Here is a 14,172-nt window from a genome sequence, read left to right as displayed (position 1 = left end):
TTTATAAATAGTTGCCTACAATGCTATGGAAGAGACACAGACCCTTCTGACAACTGTAACCAATCCTCTAGGCACTAAGCAGGTTTATGTTGCCAGAACAGATACAGGAAAGAGGCATCTGGTTTCACAGACTCCTAATAGCCAGGATCTTGTGATTCATCCTCTTGCACATTAGCACATTTTCCAGGTGCCGATTGAGTCCCAGATTATACCTTTATATCTGGAAATTTTAATGATGTTATTCGCCATAAAAGTAAGTTAACATGACTTTGGGGATGAGGTAGTCACTCATGGCTTTTTGGGGATTCCCGTCCTACTGTTACCCCAACCGGGGAACCATCATTTCCATTATTCTCAGGAAACTGCCATCTAGTAGTTCAAAGGGTTGCATTTCTTAGCATCACAGCCTGTATGCTCACAAATGGGTAAATTTGCTGAGATTTGAATGATGCATCAAAATATGTGGCCGCATTGTACTGTTGCGCTTAATAATCCTCTGTAAACTAATGAATTGTTGCTATTCGTGACATGCAGGAGTCTTCTAATGGCATTGGACTTGCTTACATAAATGCTGTACTGTAATTACATTTAATTTATGTTGCCTTATGTTTACAGTAGGTTAAATAAAATGTGCTGTGAAAATTTTTTGATTGAAGTACAATAAAAGACGTAAATGTGGGCCAGAAGTGTGGCACTTATATATTCAGTCAAAAGCAAACTATCTGGCCGCCCTATTTAGATAGCTAGCACATACTTATTAAGTCTGTCTTATAGACAATGCAACAGTATAGTGACAGTGGAAACAAGACAGGACCATCATTATTATCAATCATTTCCTTTCAGATGTGTTGGTAAATTACCAAGGCAAGACTTCATAAGCCTGTAATTACACTACAATTTCCTTAGTTCAACCACACATGAAACATTCATGAATGCTGCCATATTTGGAAACATGATATCATGAGCTGTGCATTATCAACTAATTTTTCATATTTATGTATGATTTGAACTTGCACCTACAGTGGGTATGGAAAGTATTCAGACCCCCTTAAATTCTTCACTCTTTGTTATATTGCAGCCATTTGCTAAAATCATTTAAGTTCTTTTTTCTTCCTCATTAATGTACACATAGCACCCCATATTGACAGAAAAACACAGATCTTTTTGCAGATTTATTAAAAAAGAAAAACTGAAATATCACATGGTCCTAAGTACTCAGACCCTTTGCTGTGACACTCATATATTTAACTCAGGTGCTATCCATTTCTTCTGATGATCCTTGAGATGGTTCTACACCTTCATTTAAGTCCAGCTGTGTTTGATTATACTGATTGGACTTGATTAGGAAAGCCACACACCTGTCTATATAAGACCTTACAGATCACAGTGCATGTCAGAGCAAATGAGAATCATTAGGTCAAAGGAACTGCCTGAAGAGCTCAGAGACTGAATTGTGGCAAGGCACAGATCTGGCCAAGGCTACAAAAAAATTTCTGCTGCACTTAAGGTTCCTAAGAGCACAGTGGCCTCCATAATCCTTAAATAGAAGACATTTGGGATGACCAGAACCCTTTCTAGAGCTGGCCGTCTGGCCAAACTGAGCTATCGGATGAGAAGAGACTTGGTGTGAGAGGTAAAGAAGAACCCAAAGATCACTGTGGCTGAGCTCCAGAGATGCAGTCGGGAGATGGGAGAAAGTTGTAAAAAGTCAACCATCACTGCAGCCCTCCACCAGTTGGGGCTTTATGGCAGAGTGGTTCGACGGAAGCCTCTCCTCAGTGCAAGACACATGAAAGCCCACATGGAGTTTCCTAAAAAACACCTGAAGGACTCCAAGATGGTGAGAAATAAGATTCCCTGGTCTGATGAGACCAAGATACAACTTTTTGGCCTTCATTCTAAGCGGTATGTGTGGAGAAAACCAGGCATTGCTAATCACCTGTCCAATACAGTCCCAACAGTGAAACATGGTGGTGGCAGCATCATACTGTGGGGGTGTTTTTCAGCTGCAGGGACAGGACAACTGGTTGCAATCGAGGGAAAGATGAATGCGGCCAAGTATAGGAATATCCTGGACGAAAACCTTCTCCAGAGTGCTCTGGACCTCAGACTGGGCGAAGGTTTACCTTCCAACAAGACAATGACCCTAAGCACACAGCTAAAATAACTAAGACGTGGCTTTACAACAACCTCGTGACTGTTCATGAACGGCCCAGCCAAAGCCCTGACTTAAATGTAATTGAGCATCTCTGAAAAAAATTAAAAATGGCTGTCCACCAACATTTACCATCCAACCTGACAGAACTGGAGAGGATCTGCAAGGAGGAATGGCAAAGGATCCCCAAATCCAGGTGTGAAAAAACTCACCACATCCATGAACCTCCTCCTTGGCTTTCCTCTTTTCCTCCTACCTGGTGGCTCCATCTTCAGCATTTTTCTACCAATATAATTCATGTCCCTTCTCTGCACATGTCCAAACCATCTCAATCTCGCCTCCCTCACCTTGTCACCAAAACATCCTACATGTGCTGTCCCTCTAATAAACTCATTTCTAATCTTGTCCATCCTCGTCACTCCCAACGAAAACCTCAACATCTTCAGCTCTGCTACCTCCAGCTCCACCTCCTGTCTTTTACTCAATGCCACTGTCTCTAATCCATACAACATCGCAGGTCTCACCACAGTCCTATAAACTTTCCCTTTCATTCTTGCAGATACCCTACTATCACAAATCACTTTTATATCAAAAGAGTGCTTCTACTAAATACTGAGCAAAGGGTCTGAATACTTAGGACCATGTCATATTTCAGTTTTTCTTTTTTAATAAATCTGCAACAATGTCAACAATTCTGTGTTTTTCTGTCAGTATGGGGTGCTATGTGTACATTAATGAGGAAGAAAAATTAACTTAAATGATTTTAGCAAATGGCTGCAATATAACAAAGAGTGAAGAATTTAAGGGGGTCTGAATACTTTCCGTACCCACTGTATATGCCAATACAAGCACTCCTTGAAATACAAGACTTATTGAGTAACAGAGTCTGTGTTTTAACAGCAGTGAGTTCTGGATTTTTAAAAGCTTTGTCAAAACGTTGATAATAGTTTTACAAGAGAAAGACAGTGAGCGAGAAAAGTGGGCAAGAGCAGAAGATCAGTACTTTAGATCTAATGCCACATGACAGGTCAGTTTGAACATCAATTTGGACGATATTTTGTACAGCGGTTTCCACATTAAAGACATTCACTAACAGACCATGGTCTTGATAAGAAATCCATCACCTGTCAAATGCAATCTGCTCCCTCTCACTGATCCCTGTAATGTCATGAGTTATCTTTTAACTCCAGGCAGCCTGCCTAACATACGACAGGACAGAACCACAGATTCGGGGTTTAAGAAGAGTTTCCGTTTTTGAGTGTTTTCCAGTTTTGCCAGTTTTAATTATGCACTTTTAATTCCTTTTGAACAAATAGGAATTCTTTCTTTTTTGTGACTCCTCTTTCTCTTTCTGTTTCATCCTCTTAGCTGAAATCTTGTCCCCTCAGGCATTGAAAAAAGAAAATCATATAAAAAGAAACACATTTCACACATTTGGCTATAATGCTTTGGATACTCTGTTGACACTTTTGCACTTCTTACAAAGAAAGAAAAAATAACCTTCTTTTGTCTAATAATTCCACATGTGAAACTAAAAATATCATACACCAGCATGACTACAATCAATCACATGAGAGCGCTTGCTTCAAATGGAAGTTGGTCATTACAGTTTAATAGATCATATGGCTTTTAGTGACATGCTTTAATCTATGGTTAATTAAATAAAGCGACATATTTAGTGAGTCTTGTGTTTACCATCTATGTGTGGTGCCCAATCAAATTCCACAGTGGGGTTGTCATGGATTCATCGTAGTGTCTGATAAATTTCTGCTGCTTGGTGGGAGTAATAAACTTGGATGGCTTAACCTTTATTAGAGAGGATTGAGCAATAGGACATGGGTACACTAAGTTCTTGAAACAAAAAAAATAATAGCCTTATCCATGGACTATTACTGCACTTAATCAGTTAAATGTGTTTAGAACGCTTGATTGTTAGTTTCCTTGAGACACCTACCATACATACTATACTGTAAGTGCACTCAGTGGATATCAAAACACAAAGTAATCATTACATGACTACTGGTCACCAGTTGGTTTTAGTGAGATGAATTTTTCTCAGCACAGCAACGATATTGCTGTGACTTCTTAGTTTCTAGTTGCAACAGCCACAGCAGTGTTGCTATGGTTATTTTAAACAATAAATAAACTTATTTCTGACTACAGGACAGCTGTTGACTGGATATTTTTATTTCGTAGTCTGTCCAGAATCCTTCGGAGATGTTTAAAAATCCCAACAGTGTTACTCTATTTGATACATTTACACTTACATTTACATTTATATCATTTGGCAAATGCTCATCTCATTTAGGCAGCTGAGCAATTGAGGCTTAAGGGCCTTGCTCAATGACCCAGCAGTGGCAGCTTGGTGGTGGTGATATATTAATATCAGCATCACACACACAAACTATCAGGCCACAAATAAATCAGTCTCATCTATACTCAGAAACATCTTGAAATTATGTAAGCAATGGTAGATGTAACAAACTAAATCTTAGCGTATGTGTAGCCGTGGAAATTAAACAAGAAATTAATTGCAATGGCAGAAACGAGTCTTTGATAAACATTGATGTCAGGAAAACAGATCTGTGTCTGGTAGCCAATTGAGCAACATGGGCCGTGTTTTCTGGGTGAGAGGGATGGCATGCATTCGTTCCTGTCAATCATTGTGACACTAGCCAATCATGGGTGTCTGTGCTCATATATAAAGAAGAAGATGGATAGCTTTTCATCCAAGGGTGTTATGCCAGCCTGTGATGCAGAATAATAAGTAGTGAATCAGAAGAAGTATGTGAAAAAATTTGCAGATACGAATAAAGAAATAAAGAGAAAATCTACTTAATAAAATGAAAGTGTTGAATTATAATATATAATAGTAATGAAGTGGTGTATGATTAAGATTTACCATGGAAACAGTCCCTACATACATATAGAATTTATTTAAGGTCTGAATAGTGTTGCTACATAGTGGACATATACATCCAAATGCTCATTGCAATTGACTTTATCTCCTGCTTTGCAGTGCAAGCTTTGTTGTTGGCAACATAACAGTCTCTTCTTCCTTGTCCTAAATACATTAAAATCCTGATTTCACCACTATAATCAGGAGATGGTTACTGCAGATGAATTAATGAATGAATATTTTGTCATCTGGGACTGGGGGTTTTGACTGACAGCTAATAGCTTGTGTTTGTTCCGAGCAAACAAACAAAGTTATATATCTCTCAGGTGTAATTTCACATTAATCAATGTATACAGTAGTTGTTATTGCTGCTGTACTTTGAAACTATAAATCTTTTGTTCGAGGATGATAATTTAGTGGTAGTTGTAAAAGTAGGTTAAATAGTAGGATGATTCTTTTGAATGTACGGATTGCTGCAGGCTCTATTTAACTTCATTATCTTGAATATATAAAATAATTTTCTGTATATTTTTTGCTATCCATCAAGAACATAAAAAAGCAGCTATTATAACAAGGTGATGATAAAGCTTCAATTTTTTTCATCTGTTCTACATTAGAGATCACAGAAAGAGCTTTCTTAGAACACAAAACAGCCTCTACGGTGCTGGCATTAGCCATCATATCTTTTTTTTACGGGGAATGGCAGAGAGAGCGACTAGAGGCTGAATAGATCTTAATGGTTTTGCTTTGACATAGTTGTATCCATGCCCTCGCATCCTCCATTATGCTTATGCAACCTTTAGCCTAAAATGAAGACTAATTCGATCTCTTTGGTCCGCTCTAGACAGCTTGGTTTACACTGGGTGTCCTTTCGTGTGTTCCACTTCTAACAAAGCTTCAGAGTCTTCCTAAGCATCAGTTGCAGTCTTTTCAGACACTCCACTTTGCTTTGCTTATATGATATTAGTGTTCTATCATTGAATAAAAGCATTGAGGTCACTGTGCCTCGATTCGGTTAGTTTTTTCTTCCTCTTTGAATTAATGAGAAATATAGTCATTGAGAAATGTTAATTAATTAATGCAAAATAATCAAAAGCGAGATTTGAATTTCATTTTATTTTACAAGATCTCTCAGGAACTAATCCGCAGGGCTTCAATTCTGATAAATGAATGGGTGAGAAAAAAAATCTCTCGCTCTTAGTCTTCTTGTTTTTCTTCTTCTTCTTCTTCTCAATGTTCTTCTGACTCTTATATTTTGAAAAATAAGCCATACAAAAATGCTCTGTGTGTTAAGGAGTCATGTAATTACATCCTGCAATCAGGAAGCTCATTAATTTGAGCTCATGTGTGACACAATGAATGTTTGTAGGTCAAACCATTAACTCAGTAATCTATGCATAATAATTGCAAATTACACAAAGAGAGTATCTTTGTGATGATTATCAATACTACGGGATTTCCGTTTCAATACTACTTTTCTGCCATCATGGCCAGACAGAATGTTAGCAATGTCATCTTTTATCTAAATGCTCATAAAAAACCCAATACAAATATTGGTTCTGATCCCCTAATTTGATTGAACGAGTGGTGTTCCATGTAACTGCACTGAGACATTTTACTGTTTGAATCTCTCAACTTGTCTGTGTTCACCATTTTCAATTTGACTTCCTAGTTTAAAAAGTACAGTAGGGTTATTTTTCAAATATATAACAACTGACTTGAAGTATGAAAGCTTATTAGAAATAGGATTAAAAAGAAAAAGGGACAATTTCACAGGAATCACCTTTCAGCAGGAATTTACAAATCAGTGTGTTCTAGATAGCCAGCTGTAAAATTAGTGTTACTTCTTCTGGATCTATTTCAACAAGCAGGGCAATAAAAACAGTTTGTCCATACCATGTCCAAAATGTAGGTAACTCGAAATATAATTTTTATGTTTATTAAACTGTTATTTTACTTTTGTTTGTAAGATTTTATATTAAATATTAAATTGTATATGTATCCTTGTAGAGAAGTCAACTACAAAGACTTTGGGCTGGCTGACTTATTTAATGAGGGAAGCCCATGAACTAATATGTTAGTTATTGAGGCCACAAATAATTACTCATTTTTATGTTGTAAATAACAAGATACCAATATTTGTGCCAATAAATTTTCCTGAACTGCATGATGGATATGGCAAACTTGATACTGGCCAAAAACATGGCTCTCAAGTTATTGAACCTAATAGGCTTAACTCATGGCCTTTATACTGTATATTACATCATGGCTGCACCACACTCATCTATGTGTTTTAAACAAAAAAAAAAAGAAAATATGAAGGAGGCAGCAGAAATATTTAGGCATATGTATCCTTAGAAGTGTAGATTTCTAATGAAAATTCTATTGTGGAATAAATACATGTTTCATCTAAAACTCTAGGATGAAACCTATGGTTAACGATGCGTCATATATAACCTCGTATATAACAAGATCGTGTAGCTCTTATACTCTTACAGTTTTTCTGACAGTGGCAGGACACTTAGTGGTTATCAGTGGTACTAGAAGAAAAATCCATTACCAAATCACAGTAGTTTGTATTTATTACTGCTGTTTGTTTAATACGTCTAACAGAGCTGAGAACATACTTATAAGGTGCTTGTTAATTTTATGCTTACAAAACTGTGGAGTGAAATCACCTCTGACTGAAGCACCAGACCCAATTCTGGCTTCAAAACACACAGGAGTTTTCTAGTGCAATGCATTTCATTTCTGATAACTGATAACAAGCTATGGTTAACTAAAAGATATATACGTTTAACATGTAAATGTTTAGAATTTACAGTAAAGTTTAGTCCAAGAATAATGGAATGAATTAAGAACTATTCATTTTTATTTGTAAATCCCATAAAAAACAAACAAACAAAAAAAGGATTAGTAATATAATATTTAGTAATATAATAATCAGTGTTGGGGGTAACGCGTTACAAGTAACGTGCGTTACGTAATAATATTACTTTTCTGGAGTAACAAGTAAAGTAGCACGTTACTTTATAAATTTACACATTAATATCTTAGTTACTTTTTTAAAAAAGTAATGCGAGTTACTTTTCAGTTAAATTATTTAGCATAAAAAAATAAATACTGAATTAAAATGAACGTAGTGACGTAGAATCGCGCACTCATACGTGCGAGCCGCGGGAACAGAAGCTGGTCAGAAGCGGAGATGGCAAACCAGAGAATTACATTACTGTGATGGAAGTATTCTTATTATTATGAAATAGTGGAGGAAAAGGAGAAAGGAATAATGGTTAAGTGTAGATTATGTGTTGGTGAAAAGCTCTTGTCAACTGCAAAAAATACCACTTCAAATAAAAAAAAACATCTGCATGCAAAGCACAGCACTACAGGTGTGTGTGTGTGTGTGTGTGTGTGTGTGTGTGTGTGTGTGTGTGTGTGTGTGTGTGTGTGTGTGTGTATAATGTTTAATTAATATTTGCAACATTATGCAATGTTGCATATATGGAAATGGAGACAGAAATATAGAAAACTTTTGCCGACTTTCCACCACTGCAGATCTATTGACTGCTCAGAATAAAAGTTCTCCGTGGGAGACACATGTACGATGCCATCGCATTGAGATAGAGAGCAAATTCACAGCTTGGTTGCTCTTTGTGGGAAGATAAACTGCCACAGTCACTGATAATAGCGCAAACTTTGTAAAAGCATTCAGAATGTTTCAAGCTGATGATGAAGCAGAGAATGATGTAGACGAGGACGAGGTCATATTTATGGAATTGCACGAAGTTTTATGAGATGACAGCGAAAGGTATGTTCCCCCTCCACATCACCGGTGTGCAGCCCACACATGTCTTTTGCCCTAATATAACTTATTTCTTAATGGCAATTATCCATATTACACCTGTTACACCTGTAAGGCGTGAAAGAGATACAAGTAACGCAAAAGTAACGCAAAAGTAATATAACGCGTTACTTTCCATAAAAAGTAACTAAGTAACGTAATTAGTTACTTTTCTGGGGAGTAACTCAATAGTTTAATGCATTACTTTTTAAAGTAACGTTGCCCAACACTGATAATAATTACATAGTAAATAATTTTACATTCAGAAGTACTGGCCCTAAGTTACACTGAATTACATTCATAAGTGTATTCCATTACAGCCTTAATTATATCATGCAAAAATGCTTTGTGTGTGTGTGTGTGTGTGTGTGTGTGTGTGTGTGTGTGTGTGTGTGTGTGTGTGTGTGTGTGTGTGTGTGTGCGCGCGTGTTCTTGTTTTCCTATCCCGGTGGGGACTTCGACCTGAATGTACCTAAATTGAGGTCCCCACTGGCAAAGCCATACAAGTAACTCCCAAACAGTGTCTAGACACGCCCAGTGAGGTTTTCTTTGAAGGATTTTCTCTGTAATTTTGTCCATTTTCAAGACAAAATCTGTGTGACTGTGTAATCTATATACCCTAGAGGTCACACACGGTATTGCCGACCCCACCATTACATTGTTCTGGAAGTGTGTGTCACGTCCTTCCCACTCTCTAGCACCATCTATCGGTCATTAATAAAATATAAATGTAATGTATATTACATAATATATTATTATACTATTTACTTATAAATGTATATTAATTTATAAAATTAACAAAATTAAGTACAGTTACTGTTGATGCACCAGAAAAAAACTTCAGGGTACACTGAGCCACAAATTATATTATTACTAAGCAAATTATTTTTGTTGGATTACATGAAAATGCATAAAATAATTTGAATAAGATAGATCTGTTAAAACTTAAGTCCTTAATGTAATTTATTGTGGATCTGTCTATATTCAAACACTCATTATTAATGGCAATAGGAAATTATTCAAAAAGAGGTTGGCCAACTCCAGGATTTTCAATCCTAATTTCGCATGGACTGTTGTATGCCAGGGAAATCTACATTCATTAATTGTCAATTTAGGTTCAAAAATACTTTAATGTGATTTGGTTTATGGAATTTTGATATTTAATTTTGATAATTTTTGATATTTCACTACAATATATACAAATGGTGTTAAGTCCCCCACTTACGATGGAAATATGCTACGACGACTACATTGTAAGTCACAAATATCATAAATTGAAGATGGTACTATGACTATGACAACCTTTTTGACTTCATGCTGATTTATAATTTTCATTTTCTGCTTTAAACTGATGGCTCTTCTCTTCTTTTTTTTCACTACCAGCACTAGACATACTTGGGCATTTGGAAGACATGCTTTTATCACTTAAATTGCTGTTTAAAACAGATAGAAATACACACTGATACAACTTTACTCTGTCGAGCGCTAGCGAGAGTGGGGCATCTCACAGGGGAAAGATACGCTCATCCCAGCTGCGTGTCCAATGTATCGTACATCGTACATGGATGCCTGTGCCTGTTGTGCCAAAATTTAAATATTTTTTACATTTTGTCGTATCGCTATCGACATCGTAACATCAAAAAATCGTAAGTCGAACCGTTGTTCTGATAATCCTTTATATGTATTAGATAACTACAGACATTCGGCAAAGCTCTGTGCTCTTTCAAGGCCTAAAAAGTGAACTACTAACACACTATTTTCATATAAATATTTCATGACTTATTTCATGATTATAAATGTATAAATTTATTGTAATTGCTAACCACTTACATAACATAGCTACTCATTATACCCTCAGTCCATATCTGGCAGTCTCTGGCTAGTAGTAATGCCATGATATAGCTTTGGCATGACCTAATGGAGAAAGGGAGAATGGGGCCGGATACATATCTCATTATAAAGCTAAAGAGGTGAATAGTACAGATATAATACAATCTGGATCCAAATTTTAAAAATCTACTGATCCAGCATAAAGATGTTAGTGCTACTCATGAAGTAGATGGGCAATGATTTGCTAAAAACATGGCTAAAGCCTCTGTAAGGTGAACACAGGTGGACTATATTCTATGAACGAGATGCAACATTAAAAAGATTAAAGACCGTAACGCAGGGGTGGGCAATTAATTTTTACAAGGGGCCACATGAAAAACCTGAATTGTGTCAGAGGGCCACACCAACGATAATATTTTAGGGATGCACCGAAATGAAAATTAAATTCAAAAGGCAATGAAATTCATAATTTTTTGTGTTATGCCCTTTGCCTTGGCACCATCACTGGAAACTTTCTTGCCTTTTCAAAAACGTCCTCTACAGACGGAGTGCGCATGCTCGGATTGACTTTACTTTTCTGCGCCACGTTCTTCTCATATTTAGAAGGCAGTCGGGATGTTTGGATTTCAGGTGATAAATTAAACCCGACTTGGAGAAACTCTTTACAGATACACCCCCCTCTTGAAATTTCAGCATTGCATGTTCTGCAAATCACACCGCAGACATGTTGGCTCTTATCCAGATAACCGTGTGCTGGCTGCGCTTTTTTTATTGCGTCATTACAATTGTGTTTCTGCCGTGTTGTTTTGGTGATTTAGGTATTTCGGCCGAAAATTTTCGGTGCATCCCTGTAATTTATGATTGGCCTCCCGCGGGCCGTAGTTTGCCCAGGTCTGCTGTAACGTGTGGGGAGGGGACAGTGTAGCTACACAGCATCAGATGGTGGTCTGAAGGATGGCCCTGGAGTTGAAGAAGAAGAGAAGAAGAGTGAAGATTGAAAAAAGAATAAGATGGTGGAAACTGAAGGAGGAAGACTGTGATGTGAGATTCAGGGAGGAGGTCAGACGGGGGCTCGGTGGTGGTGAGGCTGGATGATTGGGCAACTACTGCAGCAGTAATAAGGAAGACAGCTAGAAAGGTACTTGGTGTGACATCTGGAAATAGAAAGAAAGATAAAGAGATGTGGTGGCGGAATGAGGAAGTGCAGGAAAGCATAAGGAGAAAGAGGTTAGCAAAACAGAATTGGGAGTTCGACAGAGTGATAAGAAAAGTAGACAGGAGAACAAGGAGATGTGGCAGCAGGTAAAGAGGAGTGTGGCAAAAGCCAAGGAAAAGGCATATGAGGAGCTGTATGAGAAGTTGGACACTAAGGAAGGAGAAAAGGATTTGTACCGATTGGCCAGGCAGAGGGACTGAGTTGGAAAAGATTTGCTGCAAGTTAAAGCAATAAAGGATGGAGATGGAAATGTGTTGACTAGTGAGGAGAGTGTGTTGAGAAGATGGAGGGAGTATTTTGAGCAGCTGATGAATGAGGAAAATGAGAGAGATAGAAGGTTGGATGGTGTGGAGTTAGTGAAGCAGGAAGTGGATAGGAGGAAGTGAGAGCAGCAATAAGAGGATGAAGAGTGGAAAGTCATTTGGACCAGATGACATACTGGCAGAAGCATGGAGATGTTTAGGTGAGATGGCAGTGAAGTTTTTAACAAGATTGTTTAACAGAATTTTTGAAGGTGAGAGGATGCCTGAGGAATGGAGAAGGAGTGTGCTGGTACCAATCTTTAAGAACAAGGGGGATGTGCAGACCTGCAGTAACTACAGGAGAATTAAGTTGATCAGTCACACCATGAAGTTATGGGAAAGAGTAGTGGAAGCCAGGCTGAGAGAAGAGGTGACATGTGTGAGCAGCAGTATGGTTTTATGCCGAGGAAGAGCACCACAGATGCATTATTTGCTTTGAGAATGTTGATGGAGAAGTATAGAGAAGGTCAGAAGGAGTTGCATTGTGTGTTTGTGGATTCAGAGAAAGTGTACGACAGGGTGCTAAGAGAGAAGTTGTGGTATTGAATGAGGAGGACAGGTGTGTCAAAGAAGTATGTGAGGGTGGTGCAGGACATGTATGAGGACAGTGTGACAGCAGTGAAGTGTGCAGTAGGAACGACAGAATGGTTCAAGGTGGAGGTTGGACTGCATCAAGGATCGGCTCTGAGCCCTTTCCTGTTTGCAGTGGTGATGGACAGGTTGAAGTATGAGGTCAGACAGGAGTCTCCATGGACTCTGATGTTTGTGGATGATAATGTGATTTGTGATTAGAGTAAGGAGCAGGTTGAGAAGAGCCTGGAGAGGTGGAGGTACGCGCATGAGAGAAGGGGAATGAAAGTCAGTAGAAGTAAGACAGAATACATGTGTGTGAATGAGATGGTGGCAGTGGAGAGGTGCAGTTGCAGGTAGAAGAGGTGGAGAAGGTGGAGGATTTCAGGTATCTGGGGTCAACAGTGTAAAGTAATGGAGAGTGTGTTAGAGTAGTGAAGAAAAGAGTGCCGGCAGGGTGGAGTGGGTGGAGAAGAGTGATAGCAGGAGTGATTTGTGATAGAAGAGTATCTGTGAGAGTGAAAGGAAAAGTTTATAGGACTGTGGTGGGACCTGCAATGTTGTATGGTCTAGAGACAGTGGCACTGAGTAAAAGACAGGAGGCAAAGCTGGAGGTAGCAGAGCTGAAGATGTTGAGGTTTTTGTTGGGAGTGATGGGGATAGACAGGATTAGAAATTAGTTTATTAGAGGGACAGCGCATGTAGAATGTTTTGGAGACAAGGTGAGGGAGGCGCGATTGAGATGGTTAGGATATGTGCAGAGGAGGGACATGGGGTATATCGGTAGGAGAATGCCAGCCGGAAGAGAGGAAAAAAGGAAGACCAAGGAAGCGGTTTAAGGATGTGAAAAACCTCCTTAAAAAGTCGTGTAAAAACCTCCTGTGTGGGGGTGGGGACTGCCAGCCTGGCCGAAGTAAAAAGACATGCCACACATCAACAAGGACTGATAAAAGCTTCTAGAAAACATAAATCTGATAAACAAAACAATGACTTCCAACTGGCCTTGATTAAAATGGCTGGGTTACAAACAACCCCGTCTCAAGCCACGGGAGGGAGGGGAAGAGGCCACAAAGGTGGACTAAGTTACGTGGCGACCCTGAGGTGTGTTTCAACTGTGGACAAAAATGTCACTCGAGAAGAGAATGTCCTAACCCACCCAGGCAGAAACCAAGAGAAGGAGAAAAACAGAAGGGGGACAGAGAGGAGAAGAGAGAGGAAGACGACAGTTTTCAGTGTTCGTCAGACTCAGATAAGTCCTCGTCTATTTTTTCTTTTGCTTGCAATGAAGAAATGCTTACGCTTTTGAAAGCTTTCCAACGGTTGCCCACAGTCAGTATCAGTGTTTCTGGCACACACATT

This window comes from Silurus aristotelis (assembly GCF_946808225.1).
Source record: "Silurus aristotelis genome assembly, chromosome: 11".
Classification (NCBI taxonomy): Eukaryota; Metazoa; Chordata; class Actinopteri; order Siluriformes; family Siluridae; genus Silurus; species Silurus aristotelis.
Note: the sequence above shows the minus strand (reverse complement) of the source record.